Consider the following 22,194-nt stretch of genomic DNA (forward strand, 5'->3'; position numbering starts at 1 on the left):
TTTACCTCCTTATACCTCTTGGTGGCACGGTAGCACAGTGGTTAGCACTGTGGCTTCACAGCGGCAGGGTCCCAGGTTCGACACCCGGCTTGGGTCACTGTCTGTGCAGAGTCTGCACATTCTTCCTGTGTCCGCATGGGTTTCGTCCAGTTTCCTCCCACAAGTCCCGAAAGGTGTGCCTGTTCGGTGAATTTGACATTCTGAGTTTGCACTGGAGTGCTGAGCTTGTTGCATTTGAGTGAGAGTTTGGTGACTGAGGGAGTTAGATGAGGAGTGAGTAAGGTGCTCCTTACATTTCATTTCCTATATTTATCAAAGAGCGTGAAGGGAGCCAGGAGTTTAGAGTACAGCTGACTGGAAGTAGAGTCGGAGGGCGGAGGTCCAGTTGGTCTACGGGGCAACTAATTCTGTAAAGTAAGAGGGGATAGAGGCTAGGGCAGTTGCATGCTCCTCCTGTAGGATGTGGGTGGTGAGGGATACCACTGGTGTCCCCGCTGACTATACCTGCGGGAAGTGCACCCAACTCCAGCTCCTCAGAGACCATGTTAGGGAACTGGAGCTGGAGCTAGATGAACTTCGGATCATCCGGGAGGTAGAGGGGGTTATCGAGAAGAGTTACAGGGAGGTAGCCACACCCAAGGTACTGAATAAGAGTAGCTGGGTTACAGTGAGGGGAAATAAAACTAACAGGCAGACAGTGCAGGGATCCCTCGTGGCCGTTCCCCTTCAAAACAAGTATACCGTTTTGGATGCTGTTGGGGGGGATGACCTACCAGGGGAAGGCCCTAGCGGCCAGGCCTCTGGCACTGAGTCTGGCTCTGGGGCTCAGAAGGGAAGGGGGGAGCATAGAAAAGCAATAGTAATAGGAGACTCAATGGTTAGGGGAATAGATAGGAGATTCTGTGGTCGCGAGCGAGACTCCCGAAAGGTATGTTGCCTCCCGGGTGCCAGGGATGTCTCGGATCATGTCTTCAGGATCCTGAAAGGGGAGGGTGAGCAGCCAGAAGTCGTGGTGCACATTGGTACCAACGACGTAGGTAGGACAAGGGGTGTGGAGGTAATAAACAAGTTTAGGGAGTTAGGCTGGAAGTTAAAGGCCGGGACAGACAGAGTTGTCATCTCTGGTTTGTTGCCTGTGCCACGTGATAGCGAGGCTAGGAATAGGGAGAGAGTGCAGTTGAACACGTGGCTGCAGGAATGGTGTAGGAGGGAGGGCTTCAGGTATTTGGAAAATTATAGCGCATTCTGGGGAAGGTGGGACCTGTACAAGCAGGACGGGTTGCATCTGAACTGGAGGGGCACCAATATCCTGGGGGGGAGGTTTTCTAGCAGTCTTCGGGAGAGTTTAAACTAATTTGGCAGGGGAATGGGAACCGGATTTGTAGTCCAGCAACTAAGGAAGCCGATATTCAGGATGCCAAAGCACGTAGTGATGCAGTGGGGAAGGTAACACTGACAAAGGCGAGTACTTGCAGGCAAGGAGATGGGTTGAAGTGTGTGTACTTCAATGCAAGAAGCATCAGGAATAAGGTGGGTGAACTTAAGGCATTGATCGGTACTTGGGACTACGATGTGGTGGCCATCACGGAAACTTGGATAGAAGAGGGGCAGAAATGGTTGTTAGAGGTCCCTGGCTATAGATGTTTCAACAAGATTAGGGAGGATGGTAAAAGAGGTGGGGGGGGTGGCATTGTTAATTAGAGATAGTATAACAGCCGCAGAAAGGCAGTTCGAGGGGGATCTGCCTACTGAGGTAATATGGGTTGAAGTCAGAAATAGGAAAGGAGCAGTCACCTTGTTGGGAATTTTCTATAGGCCCCCCAATAGCAGCAGAGATGTGGAGGAACAGATTGAGAAACAGATTTTGGAAAGGTGCAGAAGTCACAGGGTAGTAGTCATGGGTGACTTCAACTTCCCAAACATTGAGTGGAAACTATTTCGATCAAATAGTTTGGATGGGGTAGTGTTTGTGCAGTGTGTCCAGGAAGCTTTTCTAACACAGTATGTAGATTGTCCAACCAGAGGGGAGGCCATATTGGATTTGGTACTTGGTAATGAACCAGGGCAGGTGATAGATTTGTTAGTGGGGGAGCATTTTGGAGGTAGTGACCACAATTCTGTGACTTTCACTTTAGTAATGGAGAGGGATAGGTGTGTGCAACAGGGCAAAGTTTACAATTGGGGGAAGGGTAAATACAATGCTGTCAGACAAGAAATGAAGTGCATAAGTTGGGAACATAGGTTGTCAGGGAAGGACACAAGTGAAATGTGGAACTTGTTCAACGAACAGGTACTGCGTGTTTTTGATATGTATGTCCCTGTCAGGCAGGGAAGAGATGGTCGAGTGAGGGAAACATGGTTGACAAGAGAGGTTGAATGTCTTGTTAAGAGGAAGAAGGAGACTGACTTCCGGTGGTGGCGATGACGTAGGAAGCCGCACATTTGGGAGCTCCCGATTCAAACGGACTTTTCGGCTCTTTTTAGAGCCCAAAGCTGAATTTTTTCGATGTCTCCCGGTGGGAGAAGGTGTGATGATCGACTTTCTCCGCATTTCATGACTCGAACTCGGAGTGGAAAGGGGGAAAATTCGGCAGCAACTCCCCAGAAAAAACGGGGGAAGGATTCCAAGATGGCAGCCGGCGGAACACCAGAGGAGTGGAAGCAGTGGGCCTCGGAGCAGCAAGCTGCTCTCCTGCGCTGTTTTGCAGACTTCAAGGCTGAGGTGCTGTGCTCTCAGCTGGAAACGAATAAAAAGCTCTCGGAGATTCAGACGACCCAGGGTGCTGCCATCCAGGCGTTGCAGGCGCAGGCCACTGAACGAGAGGAGGAGGCCGTGGTCCTCGTGAGTAAGGTGGAGGGGCACGAGGCACTCCACAAGAAGTGACAAGACTGCTTCGAGGAGCTTGATCACCGCATGAGGCGTAAAAATCTGAGGATCTTGGGCCTTGCGGAGGGGCTGAAGGGAACGTGATCTGACAACCTACGTGGCTATGATGCTGAACTCGCTAGTGGGGGCAGGATCTTTCCATCTGCCCCTGGAGCTGGAGGGAGCCCACAGGGTACTGGCCAGGAGGCCTAAGAAGAACGAACCCCCGCGTGCGGTGCTGGTGAGGTTCCACTGGTTCAGTGATCGGGAGTGTGTGCTGTACTGGGCCAAGAAGGTGAAGAGCAGCAATTGGGAGAATGGGGTAGTACGGATCTACCAGGATTGGAGTGCGGAGGTGGCTAAGCGGCGTTCCGGGTTTAATCGGACGAAGGAGGTGCTCTACAAGAAGAAGATAAAGTTCGGAATGTTGCAGCCTGCGCGCCTGTGGGTAACTTATTTGGACCGGCATTATTATTTTGATTCCCCGGAGGAGGCATGGGCCTTCGTGCGGACGGAGAAACTGGACTCGAATTAGGTGTTGGGGGTTGCGGGGGCGGTTGTAATACTTTATTGCTGGTTTCTGCTGTTGCTGTGTTCTCTCTTTCTGTACTTTTGTAATTTTGATATGGTTATTTATTGGGGTGTTGTTCTGTTTTTTGCTGTGGGGCATTGTTTGAGTTGTGTATCTTGCGGATAGGGTTGTGGGGGTTTGTTGTATTCTATATCGGGTTGGGGGTATGGAGTGGGGCTGGTATTTGGGATCTGCGTCAGAAGGGTTTGGTGGGGCAGTGCGAAAGCGCGGGCTTTCCTCTGGTTTCCCGCGTTGCGGGGCTGGGGGGTTGGGGGGTGGAGACGATGATGGGGGGGGGGGGCCTTAACTGGTTCTTCCCCGCGCTGGAGCGGTGCCTGGAGGAGGGACAGGATGGGGGATGATCCCACTTTAGGAGGGGTCGGGTTTTTGGCAGGAGTTTCCAGGGTCAGCAGAAGTTAGCTGACCCACGAAAGTACAATGAAGGACGGTTCGCGGCTAGGAAGGTTCCTAGCCTGGGCGAGGAGGGAGGGGGGGAAAGGGGAATACCGGGTTCCTGCTGGCAGGGTCAGGAAGGAGCTGGTGTGGGCCGGGGGGACAGAGGTGAGGTGTTGTCGCTGTGGGGACTGGGTCGGGCGGGGGGGTGCTGGCCTGGAGCAGGCAGTCGACGGGCTATGGCTAGTTGACGGGGGAGGGGCGCGGGACACCCTCTGATCCGGTTGGTCACCTTGAATGCGAGAGGATTGAATGGGCCGGTGAAGCGGTCGAGGGTACTTGCTCATCTGAGGGGACTAAAGGCAGATGTGGCAATGCTTCAGGAGACCCACCTGAAGGTGGCGGACCAGGTCCATCTGAGGAAGGGGTGGGTGGGGCAGATTTTCCACTCTGGGTTGGATGTGAAGAACCGGGGAGTGGCGATTCTGGTGGGTAAAAATGTGTTGTTTGAGGCATCTGAGGTGGTGGCGGATAAGGGGGGTAGGTATGTTATGGTTAGGGGCAGGCTACAGGGAGAGAAGGAGAGGTACAAGGAGAGGTACTTGCTAGTGTGTATGCCCCAAATTGGGACGATGCGGGCTTTATGAGGCGTATGCTGGGATGGGTCCCGGATCTAGAGGCGGGAGGTCTGATTATGGGGGGGGACTTCAATACGGTGTAGGATCCATCACTGGATCGGTCCAGTTCAAGGATGGGTAGGAGGCCGGCGGCGGCCAAGGTACTGAGAGGGTTTATGGACCAGATGGGAGGGGTGGATCCATGGAGGTTTGTGAGGCCAAGGGCATGGCTCCCACGTACATAGGGTTTATTCTCGGATAGACTTCTTCGTGGTGAGTAGGGGACTGATTCCGAGAGTGGAGGCGGCCAAATATTCGGCCTTTGCAATCTCCGACCACGCTCCGCATTGGATGGAGTTGGAGATGGGGGAGGTGCGGGACTAGCGCCCGTTGTGGCGGTTGGATGTGGGGTTGTTGGCGGAGGAGGAGGTGTGTAGGAGGGTCCGGTCAAGTATTGAGGGGTGCCTCGAGGTGAATGATACGGGGGAGGTCCAGGTGGGGATGGTCTGGGAAGCCCTGAAGGCAGTGATTCGTGGGGAGCTGATATCCATCCGGGCACACAGGGAGAGGAGCGAGAGGAGTGAGAGGGATAGACTGGTGTGGAAGATGCTGGAGGTAGGCAGGAGGTACACAGAGGCACCAGAGGAGGGACTGTTGGGGGAGAGGCGCAGCCTACAGGCTAAATTTGATTTGCTGACCACTAGAAAGTCGGAGACACAGTGGAGGAAGGCACAAGGGGCAGTGTACGAACATGGTGAAAAGGCGAGTAGGATGCTGGCTCATCAGCTCCGCAAGCGGGATGCGGCTAAGGAAATTGCTGGAGTGAGAGACAAGAGTGGGAATGTAGTGCGGAAGGGGATAGAGGTGAATGAGGTCTTCAAGGACTTTTACGGGGAACTATACCGGTCGGATCCAACGGTGGAGAGGAGGGGAATGGAGAGGTTTCTCGATGGGCTATCTTTCCCGAAGGTGCAGGAGGAGCAGGTGGAGGGGTTGGGGGCGCCGATTGAGCTGGAGGAGCTATTTAGGGGGATCGGGCAGATGCAGTCAGGGAAGGCGTCGGGGCCGGATGGGTTCCCGGTGGAATTTTATAAAATGTTTGTGGACCTAGTGGGCCCCTTGCTGGTGCGGACATTTAATGAAGCGTGGGATGGGGGGACTTTGCCCCCGACGGTGTCGCGGGCGCTGATTTCGTTAATCTTAAAGAGGGACAAGGACCCCCAGCAGTGTGGTTCATACAGGCCCATATCGCTCCTTAATGTGGATGCCAAGGTGCTGGCAAAAATCCTGGCCACCAGGATAGAAGACTGTGTGCCAGGAGTTGTACACGATGATCAGACAGGTTTTGTGAAGGGAAGGCAGCTGAACACGAATGTGCGGAGATTGTTGAAAGTCATCATGATGCCGGCGATTGAGGGGGAGGCTGAGATAGTGGTGGCGCTGGATGCAGAGAAGGCCTTCGATAGAGTGGAGTGGGGGTACTTATGGGAGGTGTTGGGGAGGTTTGGATTTGGTGATGGGTTTATTAGATGGGTGAGGCTGCTGTATGAGGCCCCGATGGCGTGCGTGGCCACGAATGGGAGGAGGTCGGAGTACTTCCGGCTTTACCGAGGGACCAGGCAGGGTTGCCCCCTGTCCCCCTTGTTGTTTGCATTGGCAATCGAGCCGTTGGCGATGGCTTGAGGGATTCAGGGAGGTGGAGAGGTTTGGTGCGAGGTGGGGAGGAACATAGGGTGTCGTTGTATGCCGATGACCTGTTACTGTATGTGGCGGACCCGGTGGGAGGGATGCCGGGGGTGATGGAGCTGCTAGCTGAGTTTGGGACCTTTTCAGGCTATAAACTAAATCTAGGCAAGAGTGAGGTGTTTGTGGTGCACCCTGGAGACCAGGAGGAAGGAATTGGTAGGCTCCCGCTTAGGAGGGCAGGGGAGAGTTTTAGGTACCTGGGGGTTCAGGTGGCCAGGGACTGGGGGACTCTTCACAAGCATAATTTCACCAGGCTTGTGGATCAGATGGAGGAGGAGTTCAAGAGGTGGGACATGCTGCCATTGTCGTTGGCAGGGAGGGTGCAGTCCGTCAAAATGACGGTGCTTCCGAGGTTCTTGTTCCTCTTTCAGTGCCTGCCCATCTTCATCCCCAGGGCCTTCTTTAGGAGGGTGACTAGCAGTATTTTGAGCTTTGTGTGGGCACATGGGACTCTGAGAGTGAAGAGGGTTTTCCTGGAGCGAGGGAGGGATAGAGACGGGCTGGCACTGCCCAACCTTTTGGGGTACTATTGGGCGGCTGGGCGGCCAATGTGTCAATGTGCGTAAATGGGTGATGGGGGGGGGGGGGGGGGTGGCATGGAAAAGAATGGAGATGGCGTCATGTAGAGGTATGAGCCTGGGTGCCTTGGCAACGGCGCCGTTGCCGCTCTCTCCTAAGAGGTATACCACGAGCCCGGTGGTGGCGGCGACCCTAAGAATCTGGGGACAGTGGAGACGGCATAGGGGGGAAACAGGGGGCTCGATGGAGGCTCCACTAGGTGGAAATCATCGGTTCATCCCGGGGAACACTGATGGGGGATTTAGGGGGTGGCAAAGGGTGGGCATCAGTAAATTGAGGGACCTGTTTATTGGCGGGAGGTTTGCGGGCCTGGGGGAACTGGAAGATAAATTTGGGCTCCCCCAAGTGTACATGTTCAGATACTTGTAGGTAAAAGCGTTTGCTAGGCGACAGGTAGAGGAGTTCCCTTTGCTGCCCTCGCGGGGGGCGATGGACAGAGTGCTTTCGGGGGTGTGGGTCGGAGAGGGGAAGGTGTCTGACATTTATAAGGTAATGCAGGAGGTGGAGGAGTTGTCAGTGGAGGAGCTGAAGGCTAAATGGGAGGGGGAACTTGGGGAGCAGATAGAGGACGGGACTTGGGCGGATGCCTTGGAGAGAGTCAACTCTTCCTCTTTATGTGCGAGGCTTAGTCTCATCCAATTTAAGGTGCTGCACCGGGTCCACATGTCCGGGACTATGATGAGTAGGTTCTTTGGGGGTGAGGACAGGTGCACCAGGTGTTTGGGGAGTACAGCGAATCATGCCCATATGTTCTGGGCATGCCCAGCACTGGAAGAATTCTGGAAGGGGGTGGCGGAGACGGTGTCGAGGGTGGTTGGATCCAGGGTCAAACCAGGGTGGGGACTCGCGATTTTTGGAGTTGCGGTGGAGCCGGGAGTGCAGGAGGCGAAAGAGGCCGATGTCCTGGCCTTTGCGTCCCTAGTAGCCCGGCGGAGGATCTTGATGCAGTGGAAGGATGCGAGGCCCCCAAGTGTGGAGACCTGGATCAGTGACATGGCGGGATTTATAAAATTGGAGAGGGTCAAATTTGCCCTGAGAGGATCAATACAAGGGATCTATAAACGGTGGCAGCTTTTTCTGGACTTCCTGGCTCAAAGATAGGTATCTTGGTTAATAGCAGCAGCAACCCGGGGGTGGGGGGGGGGGGGGGGGGGTAAGGTTATTGTAGTTTCTATTTTTTTTTCTATGGTTATGTAACTTTACATTGTGTTAATTAAGTTGTTGTTAATATGTTTTGTTGTTCATTGAGGAGGGGCGAATGTTTATGATTGCTATTATTATTGTTATTGTTGGTATTTTATTATGGTTCGATGTTGTTGTATAAATACAAAATTTTTCAATAAAAATTATTTTTTTTTAAAAGAGGAAGAAGGAGACTTATGTAAGGCTGAGGAAACAAGGTTCAGACAGGGCGCTGGAGGGATACAAGATAGCCAGGAGGGAACTGAAGAAAGGGATTAGGAGAGCTAAGAGAGGGCATGAAAAATCTTTGGCGGGTAGGATCAAGGAAAACCCCTAGGCCTTTTACACATATGTGGGAAATATGAGAATGACTAGAGCGAGGGTAGGTCCAATCAAGGACAGTAGCGGGAGGTTGTGTATTGAGTCTGAAGAAATAGGAGAGGTCTTGAACAAGTATTTTTCTTCAGTATTTACAAACGAGAGGGGCCATATTGTTGGAGAGGACAGGGTGAAACAGACTGGTACGCTCGAGGAGATACTTGTTAGGAAGGAAGATGTGTTGGGCATTTTGAAAAACTTGAGGATAGGCAAGTCCCCCGGGCCTGACGGGTTATCCAAGGATTCTATGGGAGGCAAGAAATGAAATTGTAGAGCCGTTGGCAATGATATTTTCATCCTCGCTGTCAACAGGGGTGGTACCAGAGGATTGGAGAGTAGCAAATGTCGTGCCCCTGTTCAAAAAAGGGAATCGGGATAACCCTGGGGATTACAGGCCAGTTAGTCTTACTTCGATGGTAGGCAAAGTAATGGAAAGGGTACTGAGGGATTGTATTTCTGAGCATCTGGAAAGACACTGCTTGATTAGGGATAGTCAGCACGGATTTGTGAGGGGTAGGTCTTGCCTTACAAGTCTTATTGACTTCTTTGAGGAGGTGACCAAGCATGTGGATGAAGGTAAAGCAGTGGATGTGGTGTACATGGATTTTAGTAAGGCATTTGATAAGGTTCCCCATGGTGGGCTTATGCAGAAAGTAAGGAGGCATGGGATAGTGGGAAATTTGGCCAGTTGGATAACGAACTGGCTAACCGATAGAAGACAGAGAGTGGTGGTGGATGGCAAATATTCAGCCTGGAGCCCAGTTACCAGTGGCATGCCACAGGGATCAGTTCTGGGTCCTCTGCTGTTTGTGATTTTCATTAACGACTTGGATGATGGAGTTGAAGGGTGGGTCAGTAAATTTGCAGATGATACGAAGATTGGTGGAGTTGTGGATAGTGAGGAGGGCTGTTGTCGGCTTCAAAGAGACATAGATAGGATGCAGAGCTGGGCTGAGAAGTGGCAGATGGAGTTTAACCCTGACAAGTGTGAGGTTGTCCATTTTGGAAGGACAAATAAGAATGCGGAATACAGGGTTAACGGTAGGGTTTTTGGCAATGTGGAGGAGCAGAGAGTTCTTGGGGTCTATGTTCATAGATCTTTGAAAGTTGCCACTCAAGTGGATAGAACTGTGAAGAAGGCCTATGGTGTGCTAGCGTTCTTTAGCAGAGGGATTGAATTTAAGAGTCGTGAGGTGATGATGCAGCTGTACAAAACCTTGGTCAGGCCACATTTGGAGTACTATGTGCAGTTCTGGTCACCTCATTTTAGGAAGGATGTGGAAGCTTTGGAAAAGCTGCAAAGGAGATTTACCAGGATGTTGCCTGGAATGGAGAGTAGGTCTTATGAGGAAAGGTTGAGGGTGCTAGGCCTTTTCTCATTAGAACGGAGAAGGATGAGGGGTGACTTGATCGAGGTTTATAAGATGATCAGGGGAATAGATAGAGTAGACAGTCAGAGACTTTTTCCCCGGGTGGAACACACCATTACAAGGGGACAGAAATTTAAGATAAATGGTGGAAGATATAGGGGGATGTCAGAGGTAGGTTCTTTACCCAGAGAGTAGTGGGGGCATGGAATGCACTGCCTGTGGAAGTTGTTGAGTCGGAAACATTAGGGACCTTCAAGCGGCTATTGGGTAGGTACATGGATTAGGGTAGAATAATGGAGTGTAGATTAATTTCTTCTCAAGGGCAGCACGGTAGCATTGTGGATAGCACAATTGCTTCACAGCTCCAGGGTCCCAAGTTCAATTTCGACTTGGGTCACTGTCTGTGTGGAGTCTGCACATCCTCCCCGTGTGTGCGTGGGTTTCCTCTGGGTGCTCCCACAGTCCAAAGATGTGCAGGTTGGGTGGATTGGCCATGATAAATTGCCCTTAGTGTCCAAAATTCTATGATTAACCTAGGATAAAAGTTCAGCACAACATCGTGGGCCAAAGGGCCTGTTCTGTGCTGTATTTCTCTCTCCTTATCCTACCCAAATATGCGCCAGAATGTGGCGACTTGGGGTTTTCACAGTAACACCATTGCAGTGTTAATGTAAGCCTACTTGTTACAATAAAGATTATTATGCTTATTAAGAAGCATCTTCTGTTTCTTTAAATGTTCCATTACTATCTATTTTTTGTTTTCACTATCCTGCCATTTCTCATCTAATCTCTCCTTCCTCACTCATCTCTCTCTGGTTTCTTCACATCCTTTAGGAGAATGTGGCCTACCCTTTTGTTCCTTCAGCCAGCTCACCCTTTTCCCTATCTGGCTTAAAACCTGGTGCAACTTGAAGCACTCCCAGTTCTGTGAAAAGTCACTGGCTGAAACATCACGGAAGCAGATTCTGACTCCCCGCATTTTTCCCTGAGGCAGATTCTCAGTGGTGACAGCAAAGCTGCCTGTGAGCGACTGGAATCCAGTTAAGGCATTTAATGAACCAACTGTGTCAATTTTCTCAAAGAGGTGCAATCTTGCAGATGAGGGGAACTTATTTGCCATGTATTGCAGTTTCTATTACAGTGCAGTATCCTGGTGGCTCAAATGCTGATGTTAAAGCACGCCAGCATAGAATAAAGGCGTCATGTCCTTCCTACTTTTGAATGCAAGTTCAGCTGTGCCAGAGTGCGTGTTAGTTGTAGTGTTGAGATTGAAAATAGCACAGCTGGCATCAAGGCAGCAGTACACATGGACTGACAACATGATCTACCTACTCAGCATAAATTCTGCACACGCTTCAAATGCACATGCCAATGATCTCACCATAATTGTGCCCGCTGTGGCCTACACCAGAGGTGCGCTCGCACAGCGAGCCTTTTTGGACCTGGCACAGCAGCAGTTGCACTGAAAAGAGGGCCAATTCACATCTGGATTTTGTGGCCTTAATTGCCAGGAATGAGCTGTGGGCAGCACTGTAGCACATGTGGCTAGCACTGTAGCTTCACAGCTCCAAGGTCCCAGGTTCGATTCCCGGCATGGGTCCCTGTCTGTGCAGAGTGCACGTTCTCCTCGTGTCTGCATGGGTTTCCTCTGGGTGCTCTGGTTTCCTCCCACAGTCCAAAGACGTGCAGGTTAGGTGGATTGGCCATGCTAAATTGCCCCATAGTGTCCAAAAAAAGGTTAGGAGGAGTTATTGGGTTACGGGGATAGGGTGGATGTGAGGGATTAAGTGGGTCGGTGCAGACACGATGGGCCGAATGGCCTCCTTCTGCACTGTATGTTCTATATTCTAGAACCCTGCATAAAGGCAGGCACATGCCTTCTGACAACTGGTTTACATGAACTGAGACCACAGATACCAGCCGCAGTAACACAGGCATGAATCAATTCCCTTTTAAAGGGTTAATCAGCTTGCATTCCTTGGGGTAAGTTTTCATCCTGAGGATTCCCAATGAAATGCTTGGAGGCTGCTCACCTGAATTCCCTGCCACACACCACGATAATGCACGATAAAAATTTCCTACCCTGCCCTTCCTTGAAACCTCTTTAATAAGCAACCCTTCCCCCTAGTCTACCAGCAATTCAGCTTCACTTGCAAAGGACAACCTGCAAGAATAAAAGGAACAAAGATATTCCATCCATAATTTAATTCTTCCTCTCTCCTGCTTCTTCAAGTAAACTTCCCACGGTCTTGCCTTCCCCTTGATTGTCACCCAGCAACTGAGAAACCTAAAGGGGAACTTTGATAAGTATTAACGTAACTATTTTACATTATCTTCAGTATAGCTCAACAAGCGATGTCACATTTGACCCCACTGCCTTTCACTCTCTTTTCTGTTTCCCCCAAATTCTAATTCCTTGAACTATTAGAACACACTGATAGAAGAAATAGAAGCAGGAGTAGGCCACAAGGCCCATCGAGCCTGCTCTCCTTTCAGTACCATTATGGCTGATCTTGGGCTTCAACTCCATTTCCTCACCCGTTCCCCACATCCCTTAATTCCCCGACGGACCACAATTCTGTCCATCCCAGCATTAAATGTATTCGACAAATGGAGATCCACATTCCTCTGGGGTAGAGAATTCACAAAGATTTGAGTGAAGTGGTTTCTCCTCTCCAGCTGCTATTGATGATATTTTACACTCCAAATGGAGTATCAAAGCACCGAGTTCAAAAGGCTGCTCCATTTTCTGTCATTTTGAAGGTTCAATATAAACACAAAGTCAATTTCTTGTAATGGGAGTGGTTGCCCCTCCCTCCTGCCAATCAATGGCAGGGGGCGAGAGCACTGTTATATGGCCTCAGCAAGATGGTGACACACCTGTAAGTATCCCCATGTGTGTTTCCAATAAAGATCAAATGAATTTGCAGCTAACTGGCTCCAGTCTCCAAATGTTACACTTGGACTTTTCATCTCTGTCGGCATCACTTATGAGATGCCTCCAAAGTTCTTGTAGGATCTGTTCAGGTAAGCGCTCTTGCACTTAGAACTCCTCCTCATCCACTCCTATGTCCTGTCATGTGGTGATGCAGTATCATTGCATTTTTCTGAAAATGTTAACTCTTTTATTCATCCTGATGATCCAATTTGAATCAGCCCCCTTTCTGCATCTAATTTCTCCTCAACCCTGAAACCGTGATTCATGATAAAGTACAATTTCATGGACAGGAACTCCACCCCTGAACGGATATACAAGGGTGATTCAGTTTCTCCACCAGGAGCTGTGAAAAATGGTACAAATGTAAAGATGTAAGCACTGGGTGAATTATCCTTCACACACTACCCTGCCCCCAAACCACATCAGTTGGGGATGTAATTTAGACTTTCAATTGTCCAATGGGTGGGAGGGGGTCAGAAATCCATTGTACATCTCTCCAGATGCTTATTTCAATTGCTCAAAGCATCCTTGCTCAAAGAGAATGTTTTTGCACATTTGATAAGGAAGGGTTAGCTTAAGCTGTAACATCCCTGTTCCTACTCCCAATCCATCCCATCAACATTCTGTTCCCACCGCTGTTAATGGGAATTCTCATTTAAGCCACTCTATACAATCGGGAGACCCACAGGCGGGGGTACGCTGCCGATGGAAACAGAGAACTCCGATGCCAGCGAATGGCTTGAGAATTCCAATGTTGGTTGATGCAATAACCCTTATGAGATCCACAGGAACACCCCAATTAATCCCCCCATGGGTGCTGGGAAGGCAAGCTCCCCCGCTAGCGGACAGAGACCCATCAGCTGGGGCTCATGTAAATTGCCCGATAAAAGCCAGCCCGAACTGACATTTGGGACCTTGGAGCTATAAGGCGTCATTGAATTTACAGTGCAGAAGGAGGCCATTCAGCCCATCAAATCTGCATTGGCCCTTGGAAAGAGCACCATACTAAAGCCCAGGCATCCACCCTATCCCCTTAACCCAAATTAACTAAGGGGTAATTTTAGCGTGGCTAATCCGCCTAACCTGCATGTCTTTGGACAGTGGGAGGAAACCGGAGCAGCCGGAGGAAACCCACGCTGACACATGGAGAATGTACAAACTACACACAGACAGTCATCCAAGGCCGGAATGGAACCTGGGACCCTAGAGCTGTGAGGCAGCACTGCCACCTTACTGCTGCGGCCTTTACTTTTACTGTCAAATGAAACCTCTTTTGTATTTAACTTAGAATCATAGAATTAGGGGCTGTTTAGCACAGGGCTAAATCGCTGGCTTTGAAAGCAGACCGAGGCAGGCCAGCAGCACGGTTCGATTCCCGTAACAATCTCACCAAACAGGCGCCGGAATGTGGCGACTAGGGGGCTTTTCACAGTAACTTCATTTGAAGCCTACTTGTGACAATAAGGGATTTTCATTTCATTTTTCATTTTCAATTTACAGTGCAGAAGGAAGCTATTTGGCCTATTGAGCCTGCACCTTGGAAAGAGCACCTCACCCAAGCCCATGCCTCCACCCTATCCCCGTAACCCAGTAACCCCACTTAACCTTTTAGGACATTAAGGGCAATTTAGCATGGCCAATCCACCTAACCTGCACATCTTTGGACTGTGGGAGGAAACCGGAGCACCTGCAGGAAACCCACGCAGACACAGGGAGAACATACAAACACCTATACAGCCAACCACGGCTGGAATTGTATCTGGGTCCCTCGTGCTGTGAAGCAACAGTGCTGAGCACTGTGCTGCCCCCGAGGCTCCTGAGCTTTTATCGTTAATGAGCAGTTCTTTTCTGGGTGCAACGGATGATGTTTTTGCTTCAAAATTGTTCCCACAGCATGAACGTGCACTTCATGTATGGGCCATACTGGACGCCATCTTGGGTAGGGCTTTATCATCGATGCAGGGAGGTTGTGGATGCAGGCAAACCATGATGCCAATCATCAAGTGACACTGATTTTACACAAGCCCTCGCAATTCAGAACTTAATGTTCCAGCCAGTGTCCTCTCGTGGATTCATAACAGTGGAACAGTAGGAACAATGCCTGGCCCACCCAGCGTTAGTTAAAGGAATCATCAGGTACGTTCAGATTGGTAGCTGATTGATTGCTACTGGACCTTGTTGAATTTGTAGATGTTCTTGGAGCTTTGGACCATTATTTAAAGTTGTTGAAACCTAAATGGAGTGCTGCTGTGCTGAAGGATTTGATCCTGACTTCAAGAATTCTGCTCTAACCATTTGCTCCAAAACATAAACTTGGATTGTCCTGTGTTGCACGTTTTACTATGGGCGTAAAACGCGTTTATTGGAGTGTATTAACACGCCTCCGAGTTCGACGTGTGCTTAACACTGCTAGGCTCTGTTCTATGTAATTATTTAAGCTCTGGAGTCGCCAGCTGCCGTATAGGCAACGTCACAAGTATTCCAAGGTCAAATTCAAAGTAATAAAGACGATACACCGATTAGTCAAGTTCAAACGATCAATATTTATTATACAGTTAATAATAAATACTCATGCACACACACTAAGAGACTAAGCTACAACTAAACATAAGCAAACAGAATACTTATCTAACAGGAACAGGCAAGGTCAGAGAACGAGGCCTTCGTCCTGGTTTTGTCTGCAGCCTTCAGCAAGCGTTCTGGTACTTGGGAGTCTAGTGGGCTTGGATCGCGTAGCGAGCGTTGAACTTACGGTTTCGGCGGCTGGTGCTCAACGGCTGGAGTCAGGATACCAGGTGTCAGTCGGGGCCGGAGCACAGGTTTAACAGACCGGACAACACGAGGTCCCTATCTTTTATAGGGGTTCCGTTGTCCTTCCCTCTTCTCGGGCGGGCTCTACCTATTGGATCAATTTCTTATCGATACTGGATTAATTCCCCAATGCGAGGGGGTCTCCGTGATGGAGGGGGCGTTTCTTATGTCCTTTTGTTCGGAGGTTTCTGGTGCCTCGATGTCTGGGTCTTGATTGGAATGTGTCCATTCAGAACCAAATGTATCTATTGTGTGGGTGTTCAAGTCTGATGGCCTCATTAGCATGCAAAGCGTTTTGCCATTTGCACCTAGCTAAGGTCTCTTCACCTGAGCCCAAACTGGTTTCTGCTGCTGCAGAATGCAAACTGCTCTTTGCAGACTGCTGTTCTGGCTGAACTGTCTGTTTCCCAGCAGCCTTCCATTTTAGTTTGGCTCAGTGTCCATTTTGCGTGGCCAGCATGGCTACATTCCCTCCTTGTGATCCTCACAATCATACTATTGTGAAGGATCACCTATGTACTTTGCCTCCTTGTGTTCTGACCTCTTGCCAGTTCCTGTTCTACTCTGTTCTAAACTATGGGAAGAAGAGAAAAAAAATTTAACTAACATCTCTACTTGGCCCTATGTCAAAAAGGGACATGCATTACTACAATTGGGAACCTCTACCTATCACTATTAACCTTAACCTTAACTTAAACATGTAATCACTCTAAACCTTAACCATTCACACCACAACATCACACTTCCCAACTCGGCAGTCGAGTATGGAACAATATAATACATGGCTGAATTTTATTTACAGAGTGTTGTAATCAGTGAGGGGTTGAGGGGTTTGGTGGAATCCGAAGATGGGGGATTGCACTCTATAGATGGGTGAGGTGCTGGAACGAGAGGCTCTCCTCTTCCATTTCCTCAACCTGAGGGTCTGCACTAGGATGGTGAGGATCGCAATCACCAACAGTGATTCGATTATGTAGGACATGGAGTACCACGTCATGAATTTAGTACACCAGGTCTGAACCTCGCTGATCAGAGCTGAGCACTGGGGGTTTGTTGTACTAACATTTACGGTGGGGGTTGTGGGGGAAACGTGTCTTGTTTCCACACATATACATATGACATTAAATAGTAATAAGTGGGCTTCCATCATTTTGCTGTTCTTCTTCTTTCTCTTCCTTCTTCCTCCGGTATTGACAATCCTGGCTTCGACCTCTGTCTCGTCCTTTGAAACCTTTGGGATCAAGCACAGTATCTGTCAATACACAGTTTAAGATCTTTACTTGTTAGTGCATCTGTCTTTCAAAACCCAATTGACCCTTTAAAATGACTGGCTAAGTCACACCCTGTGACTCCCCTCATTTTTTTTCAAAAAGCGAATTTAAAGACCAGCATACACCTAACAATCCTTCCTTCTGCGAGCCGTCTCGCAGGCTTTGCTGATTTACCATCCGAATGTTCCCGGATGTAAATAGCATGTGGGATGGTGGCCGAAGGGCTACCTAACCTAAAATGAAAACAAATTTGGAAAGAAACGTCCGAATGAGTTGCGTATGGGCCGCTACGGGTACGAGTTGGATGGGATCCCCGGGTAGGGCGTGCTGTGCCATACCCGAGCTTGGCTGACCAAGGGTTGGTTCTCAGACAGGGCGGGTCCTCAGTGCCGTTTGTCCACTGCCTGAGTAACCTGGAAAGAAACGGGTACGAATGTGTTTACCATGACTTGCAGCCTCTATTTCGCCGAATAGAGGGGCACCTAAAAACAATGGAGCCAAGGTGCTCCAACTGAGGACATCACTGAAGTTCTCAGAGATATCTGCAGATAAACTATTTGGCGTGTGGCCTTACAACTTTGGAAAAGATCTCCAATCAAACCGAAGTTCTCAGAAGTATCTGCGGACAAACTAACGTGCATGTGAGGTGGTCACAATCTTTTCAGCTGAAAAGAAGATGTCCATCCTCCAGCTGAAACATTTACATTCCTGAGACAAACAAACATAAAACGAAGACAAACATACGTGCAGGTTCCATCAGAAAGGACATCGTTTCCCTCAAACGATTCCTATCTTACATCATCTGGACACCTCACTTTGATTCTGCCTCTGTGAACAGGGTCACAAAGGGGTTGCCGTGTCGGGAGTCAGACACCGTGTCGTCCTGCTCTCCCGGATCCCACACCCTTGTGTGGATCAGGCATGCTATTTTGGAGTTGTGTGACCGGGGGTCACTTTCATCATTGCGGACAAGTCTGTAGGAATTGTCCCTGTGCCATTGTGTAGCGTCGAGTGTGTTGTCGGGGTAGTCGGGGTCGGGTGGTGGTTCGGGGTTTTTGAGGTAAGTGACTTCCATGGGGTCACTGGAGTCGGGGTCGTAGGTGGTGCAGTGTGGGCTGTATGGCTGTGTGGTGTCGCTGTCTTCAGAGTCAGTGTCTGTCCTACTGTCTCTGCTGTGGCAGCTTGTGGGCGTGTCGGGGCGTGGTCTGTAGTGGTCTGTGGGCGGAGTCGTGGGCGAGTCCGTTGATGAACTGGTCTGTGAGGGGGATGGTGGAAAAGTGTCTCTGGTGGGCGGGGTGAAGTGTTCTGCTGCGTCTAGCAGGACATGGTGGGCATGGTTGGCCTGTGTTCCATATGCCTTTAACTGGTTTATATGGAACCACGCGGTCTTCCCATTAGGATACTTTATCCTGTAAACGGAGGGGCTAATTTTGTCCGAAATTGAGTAGGGACCGGAATATTTTGGAGCCAAAAAACTGCTGGGGTTATAAACAGATAACATTACCTGTTGCCCAACCTGGAATTCTGTGGTGTGTACGGTCTTGTTGAAACAGGCAGTCCGTTGCTGTCGGCGTTTCCCTAGCTGGACTGCGGCTGCGAGCTGTGCAGACCTCACAGTCTCAACTAGATCTTTAACTGCCTTTTCATGTGTGAGGGCCGTCACTTCGGGGCTTGTCATGTCCAGTCCTAAAAGGAATTCTGTACCTTTCATAGGGCGTCCGGTCATGAGTGTGTGTGGTGTGTATCCTGTCGATGTGGAGACAGTGTTCCTTATGAACATAAGTGCAAAGGGGAGCACTGAATCCCATGTGGAATTGTTCTCTTGAACCATTTTCCTAAGGGTAGTTTTTAGGGTCCGATTCATGCGCTCCACAATCCCGCTGGACTGTGGATGATACGCAATGTGGAAGTTCTGTTTGATTCCGAATATTGTCAGGACGTTCCTCATGACCCGTCCTGTAAAGTGAGATCCCTGGTCCGAATCGATACTTCGGGGTAAACCCCATCTCGTGAAGATGTGGTGGGTCAGGATCTTTGCAGCTGTCTTTGCTGTGTTTGTTCGTGAGGGAAATGCCTCTACCCATTTGGTAAAGGTATCTATCACCACCAGAACGTATTTATAGCCATTCCGACAAGGGGGCAATGGACCTATAAAGTCGATCTGGAGGTTTGTCCAAGGGCCGTTAACTGGGCGAGTATGCCGAAGTTGTGCCTTCTTAGAATACCTCTCCGGGTTATTCTGAGCACAAATCAGGCAATTCTCTATGTAGTGCGTTACATCAGTCCTGAGATCAGGCCACCAACAGAGCTGCCTGAGGTGCCTCGTTGTTGCATCAATTCCCTGATGCCCGTGTCCGTCATGGAACAAGGCAATCATCTGATTCCTGTCCTGCTGTGGGACCACATAAAGTCGGTCCTTAATGATCACACCCTCATGTGTGGTCAGTGCGTGTTTAAAGTGCTCGTAAGCAGGCACAAAGTTTCCCTTGAAAACCTCCCTGAGGTCTCCGTCCTGTTTTTGTGCTGCCACGAGATCTTTAATATCAGTCTGTGAGACTTGGACTGCGCTCACAGGGGCGCTAGCTGGTGCGCTAGCTGGGGGGGTCCATAAGTGTCCTCTCCTGGAACCTGCCTTAGCCAATGCGTCGGCCTTTACGTTCCCAGGGGGTGATGACCTATGGTGACTTCTTACTTTTATTATGCCGAAGGTCCTGTCCTTCGCTTTCGCTAAAATATGCTGGAGTAGAGGGGCTGATGGAAGGGGTTTCCCGTCTGCGGAGACAAAACCTCGTGTCCTCCACAGGGGCAGAAAATCGGTTAAACTGTTACAGACATATAAGCTGTCTGAATATATGTCTGCTGGGCTGGGGAAAGAATCGGGGTGGTCCACTATGTACGCTATGGCTGCTAGCTCTGCTGCCTGCGCGCCTAAGTGACCTGGTAACTTAAGAGCGATTTCTTCGAGAGCGCGCCCCTGCGCGTCCTCTACATAGATGCCGCATCCTGTGATACGCTCACCATTTAAAACTGTGGAGGAACCGTCTACATAAATCCTCAAGGGTCCACACGTGTCTGTGGGCTGGGGGCTTTGTTTCGGGTTCCCTATCTTCCTGGGGGGTGTTTTTGCTAAAAAGGGTCCTGTGTTATGCAGGGGAGCTACAATTTCACAGTCATGGGGCTGTCCGGGGTATTGGAGGTTGTCGGCTAAGTATGTGTGTGTGCGTGTCCGTTTTACAGTAATGTCCCGTCCTTGTAAAAGTAGGGTCCACCTAGCTGCCCTAATCTGGCTAACTGAACCGTCCTTCAGTCGACCGTCTAGTAGTAGCTGTGTGGGTGTGTGTTCGGTCAGAATGGTGATGGGGTTGAGTCCGGTGATGTATGAGAAATACTGCACTGCCCAGAAGACAGCAAGGAGGTGCCTCTCACAGGCCGAAAATCCTTGTTCTACTGGGTCTAACAGTCGGGAGGCATAAGCCACTGGTCTTAGCTGCTCGTGCCGTTCCTGAAGCAACACGGCCGAGAGGGTCAGATCTGTGCTCGCTACCTCTATTGCGTACGGTGAAAGTTGGTCGGGGACTAGCAGCGCGGGTGCTGCACTAAGGGCTCGTTTCAACTCTTCCACAGCCTCTGTATGCTGCGGAAGCCATTCCCAGGGGGCTCCTTTCTTAAGGAGGTCTGAAAGTGGGGCGGCTTTTGTCGCGAATCCGTCGATGTGGTTCCGACAATAGCCAACCAGTCCTAAAAACGACCGGAGGGCTGAAACATTCTGGGGAAGGGGCAATTTGACGATCGAATCAATTCTTTTGAATTCGATCTCGCGTTTGCCGTGCGTGATGACTGATCCCAAATACATCACTTTACTTTCCAATATTTGGGCCTTTTTCGGGTTAACTTTACAGCCAATTTCAGTTAAGAGTTCCAGGAGTTCGGCCAGAAGCGAAATGTGCTCTGCCTTTGTGTCTGTCTGCAGTAGTAGGTCGTCTACGTACTGTACCAGACATTCGGGTCGGGAAAATTTTTCTAATCCACTTGCCAGCTGTCGGTGGAAAATGGAGGGTGAATTGTGGAATCCTTGTGGGAGGCATGTCCACGTGTACTGCTGTGTTTTAAAAGTGAATGCGAATTTGTATTGGCACGCTTTTGCCAATGGTATTGACCAGAATCCATTACTGATGTCCAATACCGTGAAGTACTTGGCGTTGAGACCCTGCTTGAGCATGGTCTCGGGACTAGTAGCTACCGTTGGGGCTACTGCGGGGGTTACTTTGTTGAGTTCCCGATAATCGATGGTCAGACGCCATGATCCATCGGGCTTCCTCACTGGCCAAATAGGGGCATTGTTGGTGGAGGCTACCGTTCTCAGTACACCTTGGTCCAACAAGCTGCCTATAACCTTTTCTATTTCCACCTCTGCTTCAAGGGGAAATCTATACTGCTTTTGCGGTCGGGGGTCCTGTCCGGTAACATGAACTTGTCCAGTCATTCTACCACAGTCATGACGGTGACTTGCAAATGCTGTCCTGTGTTTGTTCAGTAGGGCCTTAATTTGTCGGTCGGTGTGGAGTGTAGTCAGGTCGAATGAGTACTCTCCCACTGCGCTAATCCGATTAGCGTAGTCTCCTACTGTGAGGGTGGCTGGGGCTCTGTCTGATCTCGCCATTCGCCAGACACACTGGTTCACTGGGTCGAACGACAAGCTGTGGGCGTTCATAAAATCTATCCCCAGGATGTGCTCTGCTGTCCGGGGAAGATTTACTAAAACTACGGGGTGCCTTGTGCTAATGTTCCCTAGCTGGATCGCTACGGGTGCTGTGATATGTCCCTGCTGCGAGTGTCCGGTGAACCCGCTAAGTGTGATGGTGGAGGTGGTCGGCCACGTGTCTGCGTGTGCCGTGGTTGTGGAGTTAATGGTGGTGCGGGATCCTCCTGTGTCCCACAGTAACTCTATGGGCTTCCCTTTGACTTTTGCCGTGACTACGGGCCTCCCTGATGAGTCCCATAGTGTGTCACAGACCCAAGTGGGGGAGCCCGAACACCGTCAGTTCGTCTCGTCCACATTGGTGGGTCCTGACTGTACTGCTACATTGTGGATGGGTTTTGCCTTGTTGCGGTTCAGAGTGCCTGTCTGCTGGCCTCTCTGAGATCGCTGGGGTGCATTACACTCTTTTGCCCAATGCCCTAACTGTCCACAGTTATAGCATTCCTGTCCTTTCTGTTGAGGGCTGCTCTTGCCTTCATTTACCCATGCGGGCTTCTGGTGCTCTCTGACTGCTTGGATATCTGCAGCAGCCTGAGCCTCTTCTGGGGATCTAACCTTTGCTTTTGCCTGAAGCGATTGCTCCCAAGCGCGGGACAATCTTTTGAGGACCCATTTTTCGTTATGGGCCTCCTCTGAGGGGTCGTAATTATTGCATGCGCTCTGTCCTGCTTCTGTTGCGTGTGAGATAATTGTGCGCGTCCATTTAACCATGT

The sequence above is a fragment of the Scyliorhinus canicula genome, chromosome 11 (assembly GCF_902713615.1).
Source record: "Scyliorhinus canicula chromosome 11, sScyCan1.1, whole genome shotgun sequence".
NCBI lineage: Eukaryota > Metazoa > Chordata > Chondrichthyes > Carcharhiniformes > Scyliorhinidae > Scyliorhinus > Scyliorhinus canicula.